Here is a 6488-nt window from a genome sequence, read left to right as displayed (position 1 = left end):
TCCACTCTGCACCAGGCAGGACTTCGAGATCAAGCCTGCTCTGATTGATCTGGTGCAGCGAAAAGTGTTCTCTGGTCTCTCTGCAGAAATTCCAATGGAGCATATTGAGAATTTCGAAAAAGTCTGCAGTTTTACTCGTGCGAATGGTGTGCCACCAGACTACATCAAGTGCATGCTATTCCCATTCTCTCCTTATGGAAAAGCTGCACGGTGGTTGAACTCCCTCCCTACCGGCTCTCTCACTTCATGGGAACAGGTCCGATCAGCGTTCCTCAACCATTTCTACTCTAAGGCGAGAACAACTGCATTGAGGAACAAGATCACTTCATTCAGACAACTCCATGATGAGCCTTTTTGTGACGCATGGGAGCGCTTCAATGACTACCAGAGAGAATGCCCTCACCATGGATTTGATGATGATTACCTCCTGGGCATTTTCTATGATGGGGTGGACTGGAAATACCAAGGTGCTCTAAACTCTTCGAGCAATGGAGACTTCATGACTCAGACCACTGATGGAGCACTCAAGCTGATTGAGAACATGGCAGCTAGCTCAACCAATGAGAACCAGGAGAGCGATCGCTCCAAAGAAGTCAACAGTGTACACACCCAGAAAATTGATGAGCTGACAGCTAAGGTCGATCAGCTACTGCAGAACAACCAGGCACAAGGATCTGGGTATCAAAACACCACCTCGCAGAGCAATCAGCAAGCTGTTCCAGCCGCGAGTGCTCCAACTGCAGGGAACAGTCCGCCGGATGATTTGAAAAATCTGAACATTATGATGCAGCAGATGCTCCAGAGCCAGCAACTTCAGGTCAAGGCACTGAATCAGGTTACCGTAGACATCAATACCAGGATGGACAGCATGTTCACTGAGCTGAATTCAAAATATGATACTGTGAGCAACCACATAAAGAGGATTGATGTTCAGCTTACTCAAACTGCTGAAACTGTTAAAAGGCAGCAAGAGATCATTCGTGGAAAGAGTGTGATGAATCCTAGGGTTGAGCACTGTAATGCAACCGAGCAGAGCCGTGAGAAATCTGAGGAAAAACAAGCGGAACAACTGTTCGCTGAGACTGTTCTGGGCGCAGAACAGAGAATAGAGCAGTCTGCTAGCTTTAGAGTGACTGCTCCCGCGACTGCTCCCGCCCCCGACGGATCTACTGATATTCCACCAGTGCAAGTCTATGTTCCTAAGGTTCCCTATCCGATTCCACCTAGACACCTGAAGGTGTTGCCTAAGGTTGATGATCCTGGAAAATTTGCTTTTCCATGTTCTATTGCTGGAGTAGAATTTGAGGAAGCTCTTTGTGACTCTGGATCTTGTGTGAATCTTGTCTCAAAGGCGATTGTAGACAAGTTAGGCATTGCTGATGTTGAGCCTTCTAAGGTGACTCTGACTTTTGCAAACTCTTCCAGAGGAGTTCCTTATGGCACCATTCGCAACCTTCCTGTCCAAGTTGGGGACTGTGTTCTCCATACTGAATTTCAGGTTGTTGAGATGAACAAGGATCATGAGATTCCCTTGATCTTAGGAAGGACATTTATGGCTACAGTGGGAGCAATCGTTGATATGCCTAATAAGAGAGTCTCCTTCTCCCACATCAACAAGAATGTCTTCTATCAGGCTGTTCCCACCAGATTTCAGAAACTACACGCCTCTTGCATCTCAGTGTTCAGTGGAGAAAAGCTGAAGGTTGTTCCAAGGAAGGAGCTTGGTAAAAACAGTGAGTTCAAGGAAGTTCTGAATGGAGATCCTCACAATGATACCAAGAAACTCAGTGGGAATGCAAGGGTGAAGGAGAAAGTCCAGAAGAAAAGGGTCAAAGGAGATCCTACTATGACTTTGACACCTCACTGGTGTAATGAGAAATCCATTGAGTATGAGGTAAAGTGCAAGGGTACCTCTAAACCTTTCTCTAAAGTCAGAGTTATTCTCACTGATGAGCTGAAAGAGAAAGGAGAAGCTGCTGTGAAAAGGTTGTTGAGCAGAGTTTTGAAGCTGAACATGTCTGATTGTGGAGCTTGTTTTGGAACAAGCCCTCATGCTCAACCCGACTGATCCCTGTCACCAAGTCAAGCTAGTGACTTTAACCAAGCGCTTGGTGGGAGGCAACCCACTGGTAAGTGTAAATATAACTTGGTTTTGTTTTTGTTTGCTTATTTTCGTTTTAGTTTATTGAGTTTCAGGTCAAAAAGCAGGAAAATTCGAGATACTTCGAAAAATTCTGGGTTGCAGAAACGGAGCTCCCTGTTCTGCAGGAGCCAAGAACAACCGCCCAGGTGAAAATCTGGCGACAGAACACCCAGAATTTTTCGGAGCACCCGCTCCAGGTAAGTATCTCGACCAAAAAAAATTGTAAATTCTTGTTTTCACCTTCTCTCTGATTTATTTTCACACCGAGACGTTGTGAAGTAAGTCTGGGGGAGGGTCTTCGTCGTTTACTAACTCGTTTCTTTCTTTTGTTTTTCTCTTGAGTCAGTTTTTAGGATCGAGTCAGTCAAAGTTTTGTGGGAATTAGGACCTTATTCTGTGTTGATCACTAACCACCTCGTGCTTTAGTTGTCTTATTCAGTGACCTTAGCAGTGGCGAAAGACACACATGTGGACCCGGAACACCCTGACATATCTCACTTGATTCTCCAGAAGTTCTCAGCCGATCAGGTTACACTGGGTAGACTTAACTCCAAATAACTTGAACCTAATCTTTACTAAAATTCTTTTTGTTATGGGCACTAGATCAGGAAAACGAGAACTACACTCAGGACTTCTTATTCTTTCTATCCATCTTGTTGTTCCTGAGTGGCTAGCTCATCTTTAGCTAGTTCCCACCCTGAACCTTAGCCTTTATTCCACCTTCATGCATTTGTTTTTCAGTGTTATATGTGCAGATATGTGCAAAAAGGTCGGAGAGGAAAGGATCGACGCAGCCTCTTACTCGTTACTGCTGCGCAGATTCAGCCAGAAGGAGAACAAGCAGATTAAGGGAGCAACCACTCCATAACCAATGAGCTGTTCAAGAACATGGGTGGAGAACCAGAATGATTTGAATCAAAACCACCAGTGGCATCCTTGACATCACATGTTACCTCCTTCTTCGTCACTTCACCATCTCTTTTTGTACTTGTAAAAAAAAAAAAAAAATTAAAAAAAAAAATAAATCTATCTTTTATTTGTTTAGCATATGGTGATGGAGAAGGAGAAGAATTCAGGATACATGAGCCACTGGAAAGGTCAAGCAGAAGAGTAGGTATCAATTTGAAGGGATGAGGAGCAGACAGATGAGCGGAGCAGTCTGATGATTGTTCCCGAACGAAAAGAATAGTCGCTCCTGAGATAGCAAAACAAGTAAGGGGCTGTGGACATCAATGGAGCCGTCCTCTCACGACTATTTTGCGCGATATCCTGCATCCACTACGAAAAGTTGGTAGCCCCTAAACACTCTTTAACTCCATAAAATTAGCCTGTTCCACACCTAGCCCGTCTACCCTGAATAGTGCCTGTGATGAGAAGCTCACTCTGCTCTTAAATGAATGTAGGGAGTTCTGTCTCGATAGTGTTGCTTTTTCAGGTTTGAGATGTAGAGTATGGAGCCGATTTTTGAACAGCAGTCAGTGGGGTTCTGGTAAGGGTGTGTTGTCTTAGTTTACTGCTTGTATGGTTCAGAGATTCGTGGTTAAGGTATGGTTGCTGAGAATAGGAGAGTTCCCACACTTTCAAACCTTTCTCCCTGTTCTTGATACTTGGACTTGTTCGAGGACAAACAAGGATCTAAGTCTGGGGGATTGATATATGGTGTTTTATACATCATTGTATATATGTTTTCTAATTGGTTTTCAAGTCTTTATCGAGTCTTTTTAGTCCTTTTCGAGTCATTACAGGTCTGGAGTTGCACTGGATGGGAGATGGACCTGCTGGAACAAAAGAAGCAGAAAACAGTGCAGTTTAGTGATTTTCACGCAGAACAGTCTGATGACTGTTCCCGATCAAGCGGAACAAGCAGACGGAGTGATCCCGCGGTTGTTCCCGACGAATAAGGAAAATACAACATCTCGGGATTTGCCCTAATTATCCTCTTTTTCTCTCTGGCCGCCTGTGGCTTTTGATATAACTTCTTTTTCTATTTTTCTACATAATTCTACGCTATTCTAGACACAAGAAACCATTGGAGACTTTTAGATTATTGGATTTGCTTATTGTAAAGGGAGAAGGCTCCATCTCTCTCTCCATAGAGAAGATTATCCTAAACCCTCTCTTTGTTTCTGTTATTTTTATGAAGTATTATTCAGTATCCATGTCTTTGATCTCTTGTGTCATGGCTGAGTAGTCGGCTAGCTTGTCTAGGGTTCTAGGGTGCTGATTTCGTGAGCTAAACATAGATAAGTGAATCACTCGATTGTCTTCATTCATAACCATTCTTACTGCTTGCATTAAACTGGCCGCTTAATGTTAGATCATAGGTTTAATCTGATCATCAAAAGTGCTTAGGTTGCTAGACATATTATGAATGAGCATTGCATCCCTAATCAGCGAAAGTAGATATTAGGGTGTTTTGTGAACCTATCGGACCTGATCTCTATTGCTTGCGATCGCTTCTCACCTCAACGACAGTTAGACGGTGAGATCGATCAGCTTAGGGAGCAGTACCACGACAGTGGGCTGTTCTACTTGAGTGATCTGAGTTCTAGACTTATGCTTAACTATGCTTGAATAATTGTTTGGCTCACAAGTATTAGCACCCGATGAAGTAACCCTAGGCTGGCTTCTTTTTAATTTGCGAACTTTAATTAATCTTGTTACTTGTTTCTCACGAAACCTCAATCTCAAAACCCCATCATTGTTTTAGCTAAGTATTGATCCAATAGAAATAAAGTGTAAGAGTTGGTCTCTGTGGATTCGATCCTAAAGTGCTACATCGACATACCATTCGATTGTGGTAGTGTGCACATTAGGTTAATTGGTGTGCGTGAACACGAATATCAGCTATGCAGGCCGCATTGTCTTCATAAAGAATGGCCGGCTCATCCTTACCATCCGTGATCCCACATGTTGTCCGAATGTGATGTGTCATGAGTCTCAACCAGACACACTCCCTACTTGCTTCATGGATCGCCAATATCTCCGAGTGATTGGATGATGTGGCTGATATAGTCTGCTTGACTGATCTCCATGAAATGGCCGTGCCTCCATATGTGAAAACATAGCCGGTTTGGGACTTAGCACTGTGTGGGTCGGATTGGTAACCTGCATCAGCAAAACCAACCAAATCTTCTTTGTTTTGGTTAGCATAAAACAATCCTACATCCTTACTTCCTTGTAGGTATCTTGGGATGTGTTTGATCCCATTCCAATGCCTCATGGTCGGACATGAACTGAATCTGGACAATAGGCTCACAGCAAAACAGATGTCTGGCCTAGTATGTGTAGTCAAGTACATCAAGGCGCCAATGACACTAAGGTAAGTAGGGATGGCAATAAAGGACCTGGACCGCGGGCTTAGCCCGTAAAGGCTGCTGCGGGGCGGGATTGGGCCTCTATTTGATAAGCCCGCAAAATTACGGGTCTCGCGGGACGGGCTCAAAACAGGACGGGTTCAAAGCGGGATGGGTTCAAAGCGGGACGGGCCGAAAGCGGGATGGGTTAAACCGCGGGATTTTGCGGCAATCCTAAGTCTCCATTTTTGCTTTCACCTGAGAGAGAGAGAGAGAGAGAGAGAGAGAGAGAGAGATTAGACATTATGGAACTCCGTTGATGGTGGTTTCAGTGCCGATGATGCTTCCGGTCTCCCAAACGCCTCTGATCTGCACCGGTGGAGCTTCTTCAAGCCATCATAATGATAATAAATACATTTATTTTGTATAAGCTTAATGTATTGATCTTGTAAGAGTATACTCGATCATGTGCAAGCTGAAACTCAATTCATGTCTATGTTTGTTTGTGCATATAGAAATGAGCAATGTAATATTCGATGTCCCGCGGGACGGCCCGCGAAGGTCCGCATATTTCGCGGTACGGGATTGGGCAGCTAGTTTGAGGACCGCATCCCGCGCGGGACAGGCCCGCCGTGTACCGCCAGAAGCTAAACCCGCAGCGGTTTGGGATGGGACGGGACGGGAGAGCCCAATTGCCATCCCTAAAGGTAAGGGTACTCTGGACCAAGTACCTCTTCATCCTATTAGGTCTAAACGGATCAGTGTCTAGACCAAGGGATCTCACAACCCTGGGACTACTAAGTGGATGACACTTATCCATATTGAACCTTTTAAGAACCTTTTCTGTATAGGTCTTTTGGTGCACAAGGATTTCATCCTTAAGATGTTTAATCTGTAGTCCCAGACAAAACTTAGTCTTTCCCAAATCTTTCATCTCAAATTCTTTCTTGAGATACTCAACTGTTTGGGAAATCTCTTTGGCCGTTCCAAGTATGTTTAGGTCATCAACGGCTATGATCACATAGCCTTGGCCGGACTTCTTAATGAAT

At 44.3% G+C, this 6488-nt stretch overlaps 1 non-coding gene across 1 annotated transcript; it reads right to left on the bottom strand.

The window, feature by feature from the left end:
- Positions 1–304: 304 nt before the first annotated feature.
- On the bottom strand, positions 305–411 carry LOC130498178 (small nucleolar RNA R71). Its single transcript, XR_008937099.1, has one exon. It is a non-coding gene; the product is annotated as a small nucleolar RNA R71 (small nucleolar RNA).
- Positions 412–6488: the final 6077 nt, after the last annotated feature.

This window comes from Raphanus sativus, chromosome 7 (genome assembly GCF_000801105.2).
Source record: "Raphanus sativus cultivar WK10039 chromosome 7, ASM80110v3, whole genome shotgun sequence".
In the NCBI taxonomy this organism is placed as follows: domain Eukaryota; kingdom Viridiplantae; phylum Streptophyta; class Magnoliopsida; order Brassicales; family Brassicaceae; genus Raphanus; species Raphanus sativus.
Note: the sequence above shows the minus strand (reverse complement) of the source record. Positions and strands in the feature narration are given on the sequence as shown.